The following is a 19811-nucleotide window of genomic DNA, read 5'->3' on the forward strand; positions in this document are numbered from 1 at the left end:
GTGGTGCATATCCAGTTATAGCTGCCCGCTGAGCACCTGGGCCTGCCACCTGTGTGCAAATTCTTCCAGAGCTTCCCTGAAGGTTCCTTCATCACCTGCAAATCATGCAAAATCAGCTGATATTGGATGTAACTTTTCCATAAATAGGGTGGGGAGCAAAACCCATCTTAGTGTATGTGCAACATGCGGCACATGGCTAAGATGAATCACTGAATTTGGTCCCTGGTTGTAGCATTAGCTTCCCCGGCTCGGCCCGGGTACTGATAGGGAGCACGACATGAACACTGATCATTTCCCCTCCTCCAAACACACTGCTTGACATGGTCCTTGCCTTTCATTGCTGGGCTCTGCTACTTTTTCCATCAGTCCTTCGGGCTGACTTCAGTGGCATGTAAACCCTGGCTGTCTGCCTGGGGAGGAATTTCACCCTCCCAGTCCACCCATGACCCTGGGTATGGCACAGCGATTTTACTTTTAGAGCTGGGCCAAACTCAGGCTCTGAACAGTCCCAAGCTTTGGACAAGATTCCAGTGTAGATCTCAGTGTAAGCCCCAAGCAGGGGCCCAAGGTCTGACCTATTGGAGCTGAAATAAGAAGTTTGACCAAGTTCCCAAGCTGTGATTACTGCAGTTCGTAGGCCTGGCATTGCTATTTCCCACGTCCAAGTGCCGACGGCAGCCCCCCAGTACTGCGTAGTTGCGTTAGGTTGCTGTAGGTTTTAACACCCTTTGTTTTGGAAAACAAAAACTGTTTTAAAAAAGTTGACTCCTTGCAGTGCCCCAGCCCTCTGGTCATGTGACCCTGTGGCTCCGGAACTAAACGAATAAAAGAAAACCACAAGGCTCTTTCCAGAGCCCGAGTTTGGCTCCAGAGTGTCAGGATGAAAGACAGTCTTAGAGAGGAATTCACTTCTCTCTTTATTTAAATCTGTCAGACAGAATCTATCTCCCTGAGACAGAGCACACGCTTCACGGGAAGAGTCGGAGGCAGCCTTTCTCCCCTCAGCTGCAGGGCATTCTTGAGAGGCAGAGCAATCCTCAAGGAAATCATGTGAATACATTACGATAAAGGGTAGCGGCAGCCAGGCTCTGTATGTGGGGGGTGACTTTGGCAGCAGAGAAAATGCTTCTGTTTTATTAGAAAAGCTGGGGGTGGTCTGGTGACTTCTCGGCATGGGAGTGAGGCAGGGGCAGCGTCAGCCAGAGCTGCTCCAGCCACATGGAGACCCCCGAGACCAGCCATATGGAGATGGAAAGAAATACACAAGAAGGAGGCCCAAGAGATTGCATGGGCCAGAATGAGCCTTATCCCTGCATAAGCACAGAGGGGCTGCAATGTCTCCCTGAGGCTTGCCCTGTGCATGAGATGAAGTCCCTCTCCAAGTTCCCCCAGGAGTCGTGTGCACTGCACTGGCCCTTGCAAAGAGCTGCACCTGCATAGCACAATTCAGCCTGGTGGTACTAGGGAAAGTGCATGAGAAAGGAAGGCAGAGAAGCTACCGAGGACGAGGGTGGTCCCAGTTCCTGAGGTCATTTCAGGTCAGATTACCTAACTCTTCATGTCTGCTTGGACAGGCCTGACAAAAGGCCAGAGCCAAAGCCTATTAAAGTCAATGGAAAGGCTCCCAATGACTTTGGTGGACCTGGGATCAGCCCCAGGACAGGAGAAAGCAGCTCCAGAAAGTGTATTTGCACTCCAGTAGGCAGCGGAGGCCTAATCCTGAATGGTGCAGTTGAAATCAGTGGGAGCTGAGGTGCTCAGCACCTTGCAGGATGGGGCTGTTAGAGATGTGCTCTAACTGATGCTGCTGGCAGAACACAGAGATGACACAGCCACCTGAGGCTCAGGGTTATGGTCACAGGCTGGCGTTGCATATGTTGGCTTCCAAATCCAGTGGTAACTGTGCATTTATCACACTGGGGTAATTATGTGGGAGCACCAGAGCTAAGCTAGTCTCTTCCAGGCTGATCTGCCAGCAGGGAGCAGAGGGGGATAAAGAGCGCTTCCACTGATGCTGCCTGGGGTTCGGTTAGGGTTGCCAGGTGTCCGGTTTTCAACTGGAATGCCAGGTAAGAACGGGACCCTGGCAGCTCCGGTCAGCATCGCTGACTGGGCCATTAAAAGTCCAGTTGGCACAAGGCTGACAGGCTCCCTACCTGGCTCCACGCGGCTCTCTGGAAGCAGCAACATGTCCCTTGGCTCCTAGATGGAGGAATGGCCGTGGAGCTTACACCCCTCACTTCCTCCTGCGCCCCAAGCCCCATCCCTGAGCCTCCTCCTGTACCCAAACTCCCTCCCAGAGCCTGCACCCCTCATCTCCTCCTGTGCCCCAAGCCCCAGCCCTGAGCCCCCTCCCACACCCAAACTCCCTCCCAGAGCCTGCACCCCTCATCTCCTCCTGCGCCCCAAGCCCCAGCCCTGAGCCCCCTCCCAAACCCAAACTCCCTCCCAGAGCCTGCACCCCTCATCTCCTCCTGCACCCCAAGCCCCAGCCCTGAGCCCCCTCCCACACCCAAACTCCCTCCCAGAGCCTGCACCCCTCATCTCCTCCTGCGCCCCAAGCCCCAGCCCTGAGCCCCCTCCCACACCCAAACTCCCTCCCAGAGCCTGCACCCCTCATCTCCTCCTGTGCCCCAAGCCCCAGCCCTGAGCCCCCTCCCACACCCAAACTCCCTCCCAGAGCCTGCACCCCTCATCTCCTCCTGTGCCCCAAGCCCCAGCCCTGAGCCCCCTTCCACACCCAAACTCCCTCCCAGAGCCTGCACCCCTCATCTCCTCCTGCACCCCAAGCCCCATCCCTGAGCCCCCTCCTGCACCCAAACTCCCTCCCAGAGCCTGCACCCCTCATCTCCTCCTGTGCCCCAAGCCCCAGCCCTGAGCCCCTTCCTGCACACAATCTCCCTCCCAGAGCCCAAACCCCCTCCTGCACTCCAAACCCTTCATCCTTGGCCTCACCCCAGAACATGCACCCCCAGCCAGAGCCCTCACCCCCCATACCCTAACTCCCTGCCCCAGCCTGGAGCCCCCTCCTGCACCCCAAACCCCTCACCCCTGCCCCCGACCCAGAGCCCAAACCTCCTGCCAGAGCCCTCACCCTGCCACTCCCCAACCCTCTACCCCCGTCTGGTGAAAATGAGCGAGTGAGTGAGGGTGGTGAGAGCAAGCAACAGAGGGAGAGGGGATGGAGAGAGCTGGGGGCAGGGCCTTAGAGAAGGGGCAGGGCAGGGGTGGGGCCTCGGGGAAGCGGAAGGGCAGGGCCAGGGTGTTTGGTTTTGTGCAATTAGAAAGTTGGCAGCCCTAGGTTCGGTGGGAACTCTCTGAGGGAACCAGCGGACAAAGACACTGGGAGTAGACATCTGCTGTGCCAGGTGGAGTCTGCAGGGTGGCTCACTCGGGCACTGAGCCCTCTCAGTGTGGGAGTCCCAGCACATCTCAGCACCACAAGCAGAGGGATTTCAGGGGGAGGGTCAGGGGAATGGCTCTTACCACCCCACCCGCTTGTGTCTATATATTCATGGCATCTCTTGGTAGCAGTCCAGGATGCGGCCTGGCCCATTCCTTCCAAGCCTCCGAGACAGCACAGGGGGCTGGGCGAAGGCAGAAAGAATGGAAAATGCTCCATGCTGTTTCTATTTAACTTTAGGAATCTTTCCAGCTAAGATAATAACAGAAGACTTCAGTTCACCATCTCAAATATGCAGGTACTTTGCAGTATTAGGAACTGATGCCCTGTTCTTATAAAACTGGCTCCCGCTGATAGGGGAAGACAAAGTTGCCCACGAACAACATTTTATTTCTGAGTTAATGCAACTTCATGGGCAAAGGGGGTCAATCAGTTTTTCATAAAGTATAAAACAGAGAGAAGTGCTGGGGGTCCTGGCCTGAGTTGCTGTCGAATGGGACTGAGAAGCATGTGATGCAGTGCTGGGGTATGCTTCAGCAATTACTGCCCAAGTGGCCATTCATTAATTTCCCTTTAACTGTTAATCTCGTCTTTTTCAGGGTATGGGCTATTTTCAGTCACATTACAGTGTATCTACAGTTCTCTCCCATGCAGTGGCGGGAAGGGTCTGCTTGTGTTGTTGAAATTAAAACAATATAGCCTTCCTGATCTGCTGAATTCCCCACGGGGCCAGAAGGAATGGGTCTCTGAGTGAGTTGGAAGGTGATTGTTTGCAGTAATGAGCATGTGACAGTTAAGGGGCAGGCTGTGATTTATGAAATCCTGTCAGGACAGAAGTTGTTGTTTCCCTTCTCCAAAGGCAGTCATGTAAATGGGAAAGAGCCTATGGGCCCAGCGAGTGAAATCATCTGCTGAGATGTCCACTGCCTGTCTGTGGTACTGTAAAGGGGAGAAATGCAGGCCTGGGCCAGTGCTCCCGCCAGGGATCCAGCTACTAAACCAAATATTTAAACATTCAGCCCCATCGGGCAGATTTAGGGGAGAAAAGTGTTTCAAGAGACTCTGTTTTACCAGGAAATGATATACGTATAAGAAAGGATGGGTGGGATTTTCCCAGCAGTCCAGGGGATTTAGCCACACCTCTTCTAGTCATCAAAGTGATGGAAAGCTCCCCGTATGTATTCACCGTGTCTGGGGCACAATCTGTACAGGGCTGTGTTTGTCGACAAGAGGTCAGTGTCAGGGCCTCTCTCTGCCAGCGGGGTGAAGAAATGACTGTGCAGCCCCCACGCTCTCTGGCAAATTGCCAGCTATCATCCTGCATAGGGATCATGGCCCGGCCTGCAGGAGGCAGAAACTAGCATTTCGCTTGTGGACAGGATGGGGTGAAATTAAAAGAAAGGGGAGCAGTAGAGACCAGGGATAAAAGGGGAAGCACGGAGTGGAGGTAAGAAGCAATAAATGCTTTAGCTCTGTCTGCATATATATTCAAGGGACACCATCATAGGACCTAACCACATCAGCCACACCATCAGGGGCTCGTTCACCTGCACATCTACCATTGTGATATATGCCATCATGTGCCAGCAATGCCCGTCTGCCATGTACATTGGCCAAACTGGACAGTCTCTATGCAAACAAATAAATGGACATAAATCAGACATCAAGAATTGTAACATTGAAAAACCAATAGGAGAGCACTTCAGTCTCCCTGGACACTCACTAACAGACTTAAAAGTGGCCATTCTTCAACAAAAAAACTTCAAAAACAGACTTCAACGAGAAATTGCAGAACTGGAATTAATGTGCAAACTTGACACCATCAAATTAGGCCTGAATAAAGACTGGGAGTGGCTGGGTCACAGCAACATTTTTTCCCCCTCTGTTGATACTCACACCTTCTTGTCAACTGTTGAGTATGGGCCACCTCCACCCTAATTGAATTGGCCTCGTTAACACTGGCCCCCTGATCGGTAAGGCAACTCCCATCTTTTCATGTGCTGTATATTTATACCTGCCTACTGTATTTTTCACTCCATGCATCTGATGAAGTGGGTTATAGCCCACGAAAGCTTATGCCCAAATAAATGTTTTAGTCTCTAAGGTGTCACAAGGACTCCTCATTGTTTTAACCCTTTAGGTACATCTGGAAAGGGCATTCATCTTGTTTTTCCACCATAGCTAGAACTAGGAAGTACTATAGGTCTGTTCTTCTGATATTTCTAGACCAATGAACTTCTGAGATTTTGTATATGCAGCTGAATGGAACCTCAGACATTCCACTAATACTAATAACAATAAATCTATCTCTTATACATGCTTTTTAGCACTAGATTTCAAAGTTTCTCTCTCTATATATCTATCTGAGAAAGCTCCTGTTACGTTATTGTGTTCAGTCTGTATAAAGCAAACATTTCTCCATGTGAAAATAATGCTCATCATAGAGGATACCTCTATCTGCTAAAATTAAATTACATTTAGGTTCCAGAGTGGTTCTAGTCAATAAGAAATGACCCTGAGGCCCATCTTTAGGGAAGGATTTGTATTCTTGGCCTGTGTTGCAACATTAAATGAGAAACATTCTCTGTCATTAACCTTTTTCACTTTTCAGGTTTCTAACTGTGAATGTACTCTCCCCGGGTTTTCATACCTGAATTATTCTCAGTTAACAATCAGAAATAAAATGGCATGAAGAAAAAAAATACCAGTCCCCATGTCAGTCATGGCTGAGAGTCTCCAGATCTGAAATGCTGGCTGTCAAGTAAAGAATTCTGTTCAGCTCAGGAAGTACTTACACCATAACCTCACCCCTGGGGATTTAGCAAACACAGGGAGGGAGTTTAATTTAGAGACACTTCAGAAACAAAAATACTTTTTGAACACACAGCAAGGCAGCTGAAAAGGCTTTCTGCAGAGTGTTATCATAGCTGAAGAGCAAATGCTATTCAAAGCTGCTTAATGAATCAGAAGCAAGCTGACCTTCTTTGATTGCAGAACCAGCTTGTCCACACAAGCACCTCACAGGATCAGGCTTTCTGTGTCTCTATGAGTGGACGTCTACTGCATAACCTCGATATCACAGCATATACAATGTATTAGGAACATATGGACACGATCTCATACAGACTGTTGTGGCGGCTACATTTAAATGAAATGTAAATCGTGAAAGTGAAATGAAAGCTAATCTCCACATTTTGTATTAGACAAAATATCAGAGTGAATACAGATAAGTACCAAGTGTGAAATATCCAAAAGGGTGGGCTCTCCGTTCCGCATGACCTGATGGAGAAATGCCTTAAAATAGCATATCTCACTGCAATGCTTTAAACAGATACATCCAATTGATTGCTAATACACTTGGCATAGGACAGACAACAAACAGTTCTACACATTTGAAACAGGTGTTCATAGATTCTAAAGCCAGAAGGGACAATTGTGATGATCTAGTCTGACCTCCTGTATAACATGGGCCAGAGAATTTCTCATAAAGAATTCGTTTGGAACTACAGCAGATCTTTTAGGAAAACAGTCAGTCTTGATTTAAAAATTGCCAGTCATGGAGAATCCACCACGACCCCTTGGTAAAGTGTTCCAACAATGAATTATGGTCACTGTTAAAAATGTATGCCTTATTTCCAGTCTGAATTTGTGTAGCTTTATCTTCTAGCCATTGGATGGGGTTATACATTTCCCTTTTAGAGTGAAGAGCCTGTTATTAAATATTTGTTCCCCATGTAGGTACTATAGACTGTGATCAAATCACCCCTTAACCTTCTCTTTGTTAAGCTAAATAGATTGAGATCTTTGAGTCTATCGGTATAAGGCAGGTTTTCTAATCCTTTAATCATTCTTGTGGCTCTTCTCTGAACCCTCTCCGATTTACCAACACCCTCCTTGATTTGTAGCTGCCAGAAATGGACACAGTATTCCAGCAGCAGCCGCGTAAGTGCCAAAAAGATGTTTGAACAGATGGATGTAAGAAGAGAAACTAAATTCATGAACACTTCTGAACTGTAGCGTTGCAGCTAATATTTACAGGAAAAGAAGCCTGGTTCATGACTGGCTGAACATAATAACAATCAAAACAACGGCAGCAATAATGACACCTGGCTGTGATATAATGCTTTTAGAGTCATGCGATGTGTCGAGATGTTTCTACAGCTTTTCCCTCAGAGATCAACAGGGGTGGGAGGGCTGAAATAGTGTTAGCCAATCAGATTCTACAGGCAAATTTCTGCTTTCTAACTGTCTTATCAGCATTTGTGGCATGATTCTCCTCTCACTCCAGTGTAAATAAGGAGTAACAGCACCAAAAATAGTGGAATTCCTTGCGAGGGGGTGGGGGAGGACTGATGCAATTGCAGAGGTGTAGACAACTTTTTTTATTTTGGGTGCAACGAGATGTAAATATTATTAAGATAACAGCTATTGAAGATTGTTTTTGATACTCTGATTGTAGCTGTGCCAGTCCCTGATAACTCACAGTTTGCTCTTCAGTCCAGGAGGGGGTGCAGTCCTTTGATTGTCTTGGCTGCTTGAAGTCTCAGCTGGCTCTCAGTGGCCAGGGCTGGGTTGAGGGTCTCTCCTGCAGCAGGCTCTGGCTCCTTTCTTCCCTGGCTGGAAAACAGCTCAGCAAGCAGGTGCCCTCTTCCTGTGCGACAGGGAATTCTGTGTGCCTGGGTGATGCTCAGCTGTTTTTCTTCTATTCCTCCTTCAGCCAGGCTGTCTGAGTCCCTCCTTGTCTCACCAGGATTACTGAGCCTCTTTTTCTGTCTCTGTGGCCAATGTCAGATCCCCTCTCTCTGAGAAGACCTAGGATAGGTCTAGCCAGCTGCCACTCCTCTGGAGCTGATTCCCAGTGCCTCCTGACTGGGTCTTCTCTACCACCGCTACCCCGCTGCCTACACTAGTTCCATGTGCTCTGTACACAAAGGGAAGAGGTGGCCAGACATCATGGAGCCCATGATTCTTTGGCATGAATCCCATCATGCTTGGAGTCAAAAGGCCTCCAGCTGCCATTTTATTTGTAGTCTTCTCCTTGTCTGTGAAGTACCAACAGATGAGGTGTAGTCTGCACCCTTTCTTCATTTTGCCATATGATAGACTGTTCTACAAAGAAGCAATGACTATATCAAACCGTGAGGCCAGCTCAGTTTGCCAGAGCGTGTTGTATGTTTTAATTCTGCTGCAGTCTGATATCGCTCTTACTGAGCAGTGGCTGCGTGAAGTATACAAACAAAGTGTGTTTCCAAGTGCTAAAATGAAATCATTGAAACATGGCAGTACAAAGGAGCAAACTACACTTCCAACAACAAGTGGATCAACTTCTGCTGGTTGTAGTACTGAGCTGTCTCCTCCATTGCCAGCAACAGAAATCAAATGCCAGCTGCCTGTACTGTTAGCACGTCTGAGACACCTCATCAACCACAACTTATGTCTTTCTCTTTGTGTAACTTTGGAAAACAAGCCATTCTTCTGCTTATCCTGGTTTGAGGATTTTTAGTGGCTCCATTATTCTAATGGTAGCACAATATGTTTCTACTGTTGTACAGCTGTTAAGAACAAACTACTTTTGACTAAGGACACAGAAGAAGCGTTCACAAATTCTGGATTATCTAATTGGAAAAAAAGGCTCAAGACAAGTTTGAGAGTCACCAAGTTTCTTTGTGTCACCAGGAAGCAGCTGATATTTTTCAAATGACAACAAAGAATGTCGGTGCTATGCTTGGTTTTCACTATTTTCGGAAGAAAGAAGCAAACAGGAGGATTCTAATGAGGTTACTAATTAGCATATGTTATCTTGCCAGACAGGGACTTAGGCTTTATCTACACTGGCACTTTCCTCGGTAAAACTTTTGTCCGTCAAGGGTGAAAAAACCATCCCTGACTGACAAAAGTTATACTGACGAAAAGTGCCGGTGTGTACAGCACTGTTGGTGTACAGTGCTCTCCTGCCAACAAAACTCCCATCCTTCATTGGGGGTGATTTTATTTTGTCAGCAGGAGAGCCCTCTCCTGCCAACAAAGAGCAGTTACACAGCATACCTTACCGCAGCATTGCTCTAGTGGCACAGCTGTGCCGCTGTAAGGTGCGCAGTGTAGACATAGCCTTGATGGTGAGGCCATTATACTGACCAAGCTGAAAAAATGCCCTTCAGTGGATAGATTCTGCACCTCAAAGGATGCAATGAAAGATCCTGACATGAGTGTTTGAATTGGTGGAATAGCAGCTCAAATGGAAAAGTTTCATTCCTTTTTGTACTGAACAAGGTTGACAAGTCTTAAACATGGCAGATAATCTGTTCAAAACTTGGCATGCATCAGTCATTTTAGCAACAGAAGGCCAAGTGAAAATTATATTTATGAAAATGACATTTAATTCATTTCAGTCCATCTGATCAGGTGAAAGCTACAATTCATTCTGGGAGCAAATCTATCTGAAAAGTTTAAAGTTGGAGATAGAATGCCTGAGCTTACAAGAAGGAGAAAAGTTTTGAAGAAAAGGCTAATAGGGACAGGTGAGCTCAGGTACCCAAATTCAGCAAAGGAATTTTAAAAGTAGATCTACTTTGAAGTAATTGATTTTACACTGCCCAATATACAATCAAGGTTTAACAAAAAAGTTACAAAATGATTCAAAATCTTGCAACCTTTATAACTTAAAATGTAGTTAAAATGTAATTTCAAGAAATGCTTCAGGTGCATGATTCTGAGTTTAACCATCATCAAATGATTACTCAGCTACATCTGTTACAAGTCAACCATCAGTTTAGAGAAAGATTATTAAAGTCAGTTCAGAAATATCTCAGGTTGCTTGGCTAAATTGAACATCAGCTGTTTTCCGACGTGGTAAAGTTGATAAAACTGATTTTAGTGGTAGCAGCAACCAATGCAGTAAATGAATGGAGTTTCAATGCGCTATATCAAACTAAAACATGGTTTTGATCGCCATGGGACAATCACAGCTTAACTGGTGTATAATTTTATATGTATGCGTGTTGCAGAAGAATTTATTTCAAGAACTGTAGGGCAAAGATCATTATTTGAAATGTTTTCAGATTTGTAAGTTCTTTTTACTCATGTTTTAAATAGTAATGTTGTAATGAGTAGTTTTGTACCAGAACTAAATCTGTCCACCTTTCATACACTCAAAGCAAAGCAAAATTCTGTTCCAAACTCAGTGTTTTCTATATTTATTAATGCAACCCCTAATATTTGGGGGGGGGGTGAAGACCCCCCCAAGCCCTCATTGTCTTTGCCCATGAACTGAGAGCAGAATTAGGCCCTAGGGTTTTTTTAACCCTGCTTCCTCTCCCCTTCAGAAAGTTTGTTTACTCTTTTAAAATTGATCTTTTAATTTCTGGCGATCTGAGGAGAGTACAGGAGTTTCTGACGTTCATTCAGGCTTCACAAACCAAATCAATAGACTAAAAGAAGCCGGGAAGGAGCAGCAACACTATTTCCTTTAGCACTTGCTCAAGTCTAAAACTGAACTTCCTTCATCTTTGTCCAGTGCCCCTCTGCGCTCGCAGACCTTAGAACAATTGAGTTTTATTCACAGAACTGCTCATGGACTATAAACTCACACATGTGAAATGTTCTCATAGAAGTAAAATTCATTATGTGCTCTGGGACATTGCTTGACATACCAGGGGGACGGGGTGCCCAGAACCCCTTTCTAGAGCTCTGGCCCAGAGGCAGTTAACTAAGCTGGGAAAAGATCTGACTGAGTCCTTCCCAACAAGGACCATGCACACATTTACAATTATTTTGTACAAAACCCGATTTGTTCTAGCAGTGCTACCTTGGGTCAGCACTGGTATAGGGGAGAGGGTTTAGAATGTCTAAAACATTCTAATTCTGCTTAGCTGCTTCCTCCCCAGAAACCCTTTTGCCTTCTGAGAGACTCAAAGCGCCAATGGTTTCTTCAAGCCTGGCTGGTTTTAAGACTTCCATTCATCCAATTAGGGAATAGAAACAATACCATGTGACTTATGTGACTAATCACAATTAACCAACACAGCTCACATTTTGAATTTCAAGTATCAACTCCACAGAGGAAGCTGTTCCGGACCCATCCAAAGAGGAACAAAAAATTTTAAATCTTGGAAAAAATTGTCACTGAAATTGGAATGATGAATAAATCTGGAATTTGCAGCGTGTTCTAAAAGCAGGGAAAAAATGCTAATTTCATGGTGGGAATAGTCAGTTCTCAGCACAACATCTACATATACACACCTGTATCTGCTTGTCTACATAGGATTTTTTAATGAGGCCATCTTGTGGGATCTGAATGTAAATAACACAAACCCTCAGTCTTAGGACTGTATCTGGATACAGACTAACACGGCTGCTACTCTGAAACCAGTCTTAGGACTGTTTCCCTGATTCCTCCTTGTCCCCATGGTTCAGCGTGCATCAGCTTTGCCTCAGCCAACATTCAGTTCTTGGCTGTATAAATCTTGTATTGCTTCACCACAAGAGACACTAAAATCTGCTGCTTCTTCTGTGGCAAGCATGCATGCATCATGTTACAAACTGAAAACATTGGAAGCTGTTCTGATGCTAATTAGTTAAGGGCACCCCAGTAACGCGCACTCACTATATTAATCCAGTCATTTTTAACCAGAGGCTGGTTCTGAATTTTGCAAAGTTTGGGCTAGTGTGTTTGGACCCAGTCCTAGTTCAGATTAATATCTAGTCCAAACACACATTACAAGAATTTTATTATTATTTCTTCATGAAGAAATATTGCCACTGAGTTAAAACTGTGTATCTGTTATTAGCTCCAAACCATTAGGGAAAGACATGCATTATATGTATTATAAACAGAAAAGCAGAAAGTGATTTAGAATAAACATGGATTGAACCAATACTTCCGCCCCATTCACTCCACTGTCCTGTATCTGTTGACTCCACTGATAGGCTTAACATTATCTGTTGGTCACTTCCTGGCACACAGTTTGTAAATTGTCTGCACCAGCCCCTGGTGTGTGCTGACTTGACCTAGTGTACAGGCACTGAGGGAACATCATTCAGTGGCCAGCCTTTCAGATTGCACACTTTTTCCAAGACGAATCCTTGCTATCAAGTCTGCTCCTGGCACTCAGTCCAGCTCCAGACAGAGTGAAATTCTAACCCAGCCATGGGGCAGCATACATAAAGCACCATGCTTATAGGAGCCTTGGAGAGGTGCTTCCAAAGCAAACATCTTGTATGCAGGGCTATGATCTTAGCAGGAGTTTTCAGTGGGTGTGACCTCCATTATTCCCATCATGGCAAATACTAGTGAAACCAATGGTAAAATATGGCAATTCCTGAACCGTGGCTCTTCTCCGAGTGATGCCCCAATCCAGGGCATAGGCCTATCCTCAGGCCTATGCCTTTAATCACGCAGCACATGTTTCCAATTCACATGTTCAGATGGTAATAACCTCACTATATCAGTTTTCACTTGTTAGACCAAAACGCCTTTTTGGTTTGAGGCTGCACATGTTGTACTACACTGCACAAGTAGGTTATTCTTAGAAACAAATCCCTTTCCAAAAACATGCAGGTCAGCAGTTCAGCCTTTGGTTTCACTTTCTGCACTGTTCCCTTTATGCTCTGTTTCCAGTCTCACCTCCCAGCTCATTCCCCTCACAACCCATCACCACTTGCCTGCTTTGCCATTTGTTCTACACTAGCTGGTCTTTTCATTTGCTGAGCCTACAGGTTAAACAGAATGTCTCGTTTCACTTTCAGGTGTATTCTTACCCTTTTAAAAATAAATAAATCTACCTAAATTTCAAAACATTATCTGACAAAACATTTTTTCCATTTTTTTGCAGCTGAATTTATTTCCCAGATTTGACCCAACTTCTTGAATAGTTTTAGTTGACCCAGCACTGAATTTTTCAATGAATAAACTATTTGTCAACTTTTTTTTGCCTTGGTCCAATAGCAAAGTGAGAGTGAAACCCACAGACCCAGGCACTTTGGGGTGGAGAATTCCCTTGGGACACTCCCTGTTATAGTAGTATAGTGCAAGGCACAAGAGTTAGCAAAATCATCCATGGCTGAACAGGCCTACAAAATCTAGCATCACAGGGGAGGGTAGTGTAATGAACTATCTAGTGTGCACTGGTACCCCTTGCCCTTTCCTGGATGGAATCAGAGCTGCGCAACTCTGCATCAGAGGCGCTATGCTGCTAAAAGCGAATGGAACTGAAGTGACGGAGGCCTGATGAGCAGCAAAGTGTAACAACTTGTTAGTCTCAGCTGCAGATGGTCATGTTAGTAGCCAGGCTGGGGGCTGCATGGAGTTAGTCATTTGTTTGCTCCTTTTACAGTATAAAAATATGCTCCTAAGGAGCTACCACAAAAAGAATGTAAGGATTATTGAAGCTTTAAAACAGGAACTGTGCTCACACAACACCAAAGCAACCTGGGCAGGAGCAAAGTCCTTGCCCTCTTCTCATTTCCTTCTGGAAGTCACGGTTTTGAGAGTTCATTGTGTGCTTACGTTGGTGTGATTGGTGCGCTGAGTGAGCTGTGTGCTCAGATTGGTACAACGACTGCTCTCAATCAGTTGTGTGCTCATGGTACGATTGCCGTTCAGAGCTCTGGACGTCTCCCTGTAAGAACCTTTCTCAAAACTAACCCACTGCCTCCTCTCCAGCTTTGCGAACTGACACCCTCAGGGAAAGTACAGTTTGAGATTGTCCTATACACCACCAGTGACACAGTCATTTCATAACAACTGTGTTTTCTAATTGCTCTGTACCGATCACAGATATCAACCATATCATCCAAAAGGCTAGTTCAGCCTATATATGGTCAGAGGATGGGGGTGCCAAGATATCTGTTTTGTTCTGCTAAAATCAGATTGCTAGTGCCCGTCACTACTCCAGTGGGCTGCAGCCAACTCACATTGTGGAACGTTGATTTTCTTTATAATTAAAGAAGTTACATGCCTGACTGTTAGCATGACACTTGCTGAGACCAAGCATCTCGGGGGTAGAGTGAGGGGGTGTGGGAGATAGTGGATGAGGGACCAGAGACAACAAGAAGCATAAGCTGATGTTTCAGGATTGTCACAAATGCCGACAGATGCACTGGAATTAGCTGAAAGCTGCACATAACAACACTAGTGAAAGAAGCTTCCCTTGATCCCCTCTGCCTATCTGTCTTGGCTGAAGGACCCTTTCACTCTCAGCAGAGAGCAGATATCTGCTGGCATGCAGCAGGTTAATACAAAGGTAGACACTGATGATGTTTGCATAACCAGGGCTAATCTGGCCTCTTCCCTTCCACAGGTGTGAAGTATTGTTAAAGGTGCAGTAAGGTTGGCCCAAGACTGAGCCTGCAGCTCTGTTCAGTAATTAGAGCCTCATTCTGGAAGAAGGGAATTTACTGCAGCGCGCAGTACACAGGAGCCCAGTACGTGCTCTCCAGGACTTTCGCAAAGTGGGGCTGAGGGAGCTGGCTGAGAATGTGACGAGTGGTTTGGGATGCTCAGTGTGATTGTGGTGGTGAAGAGGGTAGTGAGAACCAGGGGCTTGCTCTGGGGTAGCTCTCCCGTCTCAAGCCTCTGTGGCAGGGTCAGCTGGTCTGCTGGTCAAAGGTAGCCTCCCCCCATTCTCCAGACCAGTTCTCCCTACTTGCCACTTGGATTTGCACTGTCTGCTTTCTCTAAGAGATGACCCACTGAGATGTTTAGCAGTGGTTAACAGCCACCTCTCAAAGGCTCAATGACGAAGCTTAGAAACAGACCAGCCTGCGTTTCTCAGTCCCAGCTGTTTTTTCTGTTGACCTTTACAATAGGCAGATTCACATTTTCCTCCAGACCAACCTTACCCTCCACCCACATACTTATTTTCCATTGTTATAAATTAGGGGCAGAGGTCTAGGCTTCTATCTCCATCATCATCACCCCTGGGACTGGCTCAAAGTCTACTCAGATTTACACTTTGTGCAACCAACTGATTTCCTAGATTTCAGTGTGGAAACAGGATGCATGTCAGGGCAGAACATGGCCTGCTCCACCCAATGAAAAAGATGCATCTGGAGCAATCTGTGACCCAACCTTGTGTGTCATATTAGAAACGTCAGTGCTCCACCTTTGATGTGGCCTGGGAAGAGGAGAAGGAAGGTGATGGGATTCTTTGCAACCAGCTAAGTCGCTTTCATACAGTGTTGAGCTTGGATGCAGCATCAAGGCTAGTACTGATGCTTACTCTGACTGCATACTGTCCTCATGAGATTTTCCCACCTTCTCCAGGGAGCTGGGCTCGGGGCATGTTTCAAGACTACATTCCTGTTGCTAAGATTAGAGTCAAGAATTTACTTTACAGCATGGCCAGTGTCATGTGTCTGTTGCTCTTTCTAAGTGGCAGACCCGTCTCCGTTGTGGGTTGTGGTAGTGACCTACTGACTGTGAATAATGTGTGGTCTGTGTAGCAAGGCAGGTATTCCCCATAACTCAGCACTTTTAAGGTTTTGGATCAGTGCTTGGAATATGCATTTGAACTACCATAACTACCTTTTAACGAAGTTCTTTTCTCTTTTAATTTCCCAAGTTTTTTTTTAAGATTGATCTATACATTGATCACAACTTCAGTGTATTTATAAATTGTTATTTGTTGGCTCTTGTAAACTGTTAATTTAATAGAATCCACGCCTCACCTTGGTAATGACTTCTGTAAGCAGAAGTAGTAATTAAAGCACAAAAAGTGTATAAATACCCTTTAAACTAGTTGTCTGACAGATGTCTCCATTTATGATTGTTCGGTATGGGTGTGAAAATTAATCAGTATAGGTCAGAAATCCAATGCATTTTCAACAGAAATGTGTCTTGTTGTTAAGTGAAAACTCTGTATGTACCCAAATGAGCATTTTTCCGAAGGAAAACCCTCGGTATATAGGTCAGAGTAATACATCAAATCACAGTTATCTGATACTCAGTGCTGTCTCCTACATAACGGTTGCAAAAAATAATGTGACCAGTTTGTTAATTAAAATATTTTTCTCTTAACATTATTTATGAATTGCTGCCATAGCTACTATTGACCGTTTTAAATAGTGCGGCTTCAGTCTGTCACACTGAAGACTGAAGCCGCACTATTTCATGTGAAGTAGTGAAGGCTTCAGTGAAGACTGAAATCTAATTTTGCACAAAATGAAGTAACTAGAAGAGGTTTTGTAATTAATTGATAAATGTAACTGTAACAAGTCACTGGGACCAGATGGCATTCTCCCAAGAGTTCTTAAAGAATTCAAATGTGAAATTGCGGAACTATTAACTATGGTTTGTAACCTGTCCTTTAAATCAGCTTCTGTACCCAATGACTGGAAGATAGCTAATGTAATGCCAATATTTAAAAAGGGCTCTAGTGGTGATCCCGGCAATTACAGACCGGTAAGTCTAATGTCAGTACCGGGCAAATTAGTTGAAACAATAGTAAAGAATAAAATTGTCAGACACATAGAAGAACATAACTTGTTGGGCAAAAGTCAACATGATTTCTGTAAAGGGAAATCATGTTTTGCTAATCTATTAGAAGCAGCAAAGAGTCTTGTGGCACCTTATAGACTAACAGACATATTGGTAATCTATTAGAGTTCTTTGAAGGGGTCAACAAACGTGTGGATAAAGGGGATCCAGTGGACATAGTATACTTAGATTTCCAGAAAGCCTTTGACAAGGTCCCTCACCAAAGGCTCCTACGTAAATAAAGTTGTCATGGGATAAGAGGGAAGATCCTTTCATGGATTGAGAACTGATTAAAAGACAGGGAACAAAGGGTAGGAATAAATGGTAAATTTTCAGAATGGAGAGGGGTAACTAGTGGTGTTCCCCACGGGTCAGTCCTAGGACCAATCCTATTCAACTTATTCATAAATAATCTGGAGAAAGGGGTAAATAGTGAGGTGGCAAAGTTTGCAGATGATACTAAACTGCTCAAGACAGCTAAGACCAAAGCAGACTGTGAAGAACTTCAAAATGATCTCACAAAACTAAGTGATTGGGCAACAAAATGGCAAATGAAATTTAATGTGGATAAATGTAAAGTAATGCACATTGGAAAAAATAACCCCAACTATACATACAACATGATGGGGGCTAATTTAGCTACAACTAATCAGGAAAGAGATCTTGGAGTCATCGTGGATAGTTCTTTGAAGATGTCCACGCAGTGTGCAGAGGCAGTTAAAAAAGCAAACAGGATGTTAGGAATCATTAAAAAGGGGATAGAGAATAAGACGGAGAATATCTTCTTGCCCTTATATAAATCCATGGTATGCCCACATCTTGAATACTGCATACAGATGTGGTCTCCTCATCTCAAAAAAGATATACTGGCATTAGAAAAGGTTCAGAGAAGGGCGACTATAATGATTAGGGGTTTGGAACTTGTCCCATATGAGGAGAGATTGAGGCTTGGACTTTTCAGCTTGGAAAAGAGGAGACTAAGGGGGGGATATGATAGAAGTATATAAAATCATGAGTGGTGTGGAGAAAGTGAATAAGAAAACGTTATTTACTTGTTCCCATAATATAAGAACTAGGGGTCACCAAATGAAATTAATGGGCAACAGGTTTAAAACAAATAAAAGGAAGTTCTTCACACACGGCACAGTCAACCTGTGGAACTCCTTGCCTGAGTTTAAATAGGGTTTAAAAGAGAACTAGATAAATTCATAGAGGTTAAGTCCATTAATGGCTATTAGCCAGGATGGGTAAGGAATGGTGTCCCTAGCCTGTTTGTCAGAGGGTGGGGATGGATGGCAGAAGAGAGATCACTTGATCATTACCTGTTAGGTTCACTCCCTCTGGGGCACCTGGCATTGGTCACTGTCAGTAGACAGGATACTGGGCTGGATGGACCTTTGGTCTGAACCAGTATGGCCGTTCTTATGTTCTTAATGGGCACAGAACACATGTTCCTCCATATCTTATGTGTCCCAGAAGTGTCCAAACCCATCGAATCAATTTCTATTCTGTAATGTACGTACTGGAGGGGTCCAAAGGAACATGAGACATTGCCCTGTTCAAATCGGGAGATTTTTGACTATGTATTAAAAACACCATTACCCTCCTACCTCAAAACTCAGAGCTTCATAGATTCTAAACCCATAAAGGACCATTGTGCTCATCCAGTCTGACCTCCTGTATAGCACAGGCCAGAGAACCTCCCCAAAACAATTCCTGGAGCAGAGCTTTCAGAATAACATCCAGTCTTGATTTAAAAAGTGTCAGTGATGGAGAATCCACCACAACCCTTAGCAAATTGTTCCAGTGGTAAATTACTGTCACTGTTAAAAACTTACACATTATTTCCAGTCTGAATTTGCCTAGCTTCAACTTCCAGCTATTGGATCGTGTTAGACCTTTCTCTGCTAGAGTGAAAAGCCTGTTATTAAATATTTGTTCCCCATGCAGGTACTTACAGACTGTGATCAAGTCACCCCAACCTTCTCTTTGTTAAGCTAAATAGACTGAGCAATTTGAGTCTATCACTATAAGGCAGGTTTTCTAATCTTGTAATGATTCTCTTGGCTCTTCTCTGAACCCTCTCCAATTTATCAGCATCCCTCTTGAATTGTGGGCACCAGAACTGGACACAGGATTCCAGTAGCAGTTACACCAGTGCCAAATACAAAGGTAAAACAATCCCTCTATTCTTACTTGAGGTTCCACTGTTTGTGCATCCCAGGATCACATTAGCCCTTTTGACCACAGTGTCACACTGTGAGCTTATGTTCAGCTGATTATCCACCATGACCCTTAAATCCTTTTCAGATTCGCTGCTTCCCAGGATAGAATCCCCCAACCTGTAAGTGTGGCCCCCATTCTTTGTTCCCAGACGGATACATTTACATTTAGCCATATTAAAACAAGTATCATTTGCTTATGTCGTCTTCATTATTTACCACTCCCCCAATTTTTGTGACATCTATAAACTTTATCATTGATGATTTTATGTTTTCTTCCAGGACATTGATGAAATGTTAAACAGCGTAGTGACAAGAATCGATCCCTACAGAACCCCACTGGAAACACACCAGTTTGATGATGATTCCTCATTTACAATCACACTTTGACACCTAACAGTTAGGCAGGTTTTAATCTATTTAATGTGTGCCATGTTAATTTGATCTCATTCTAGTTTTTTAATCAGAATTCTGCATGGCACCAAATCAAACACCTTACAGAAGTCTTAGTACATGATGTCAACACTATGACCTTTATCAACCAAACTTGTAATCTCGTAAAAAAGATACCAAGTTTGTTTGACAGGTTCTATTTCCCATAGACCCATGTTGATTTGCATTACTTGACCCTACTTTCATTCATTATTAATCAAGTCCCATATCAGCTATTCCATTATCTTGCTCAAGATCAATATCAAGATTGATATTGATA

At 44.6% G+C, this 19811-nt stretch overlaps 1 protein-coding gene across 3 annotated transcripts in view; it reads right to left on the reverse strand.

Annotated features, from left to right (window-relative positions):
- The window catches only part of MYOCD (myocardin), a 477029-nt gene that overhangs the window by 168273 nt on the left and 288945 nt on the right, over positions 1–19811 (reverse strand). The gene's annotated exons all lie outside the window — the stretch shown is intronic.

Source organism: Mauremys mutica, chromosome 12 (genome assembly GCF_020497125.1).
Source record: "Mauremys mutica isolate MM-2020 ecotype Southern chromosome 12, ASM2049712v1, whole genome shotgun sequence".
Classification (NCBI taxonomy): Eukaryota; Metazoa; Chordata; order Testudines; family Geoemydidae; genus Mauremys; species Mauremys mutica.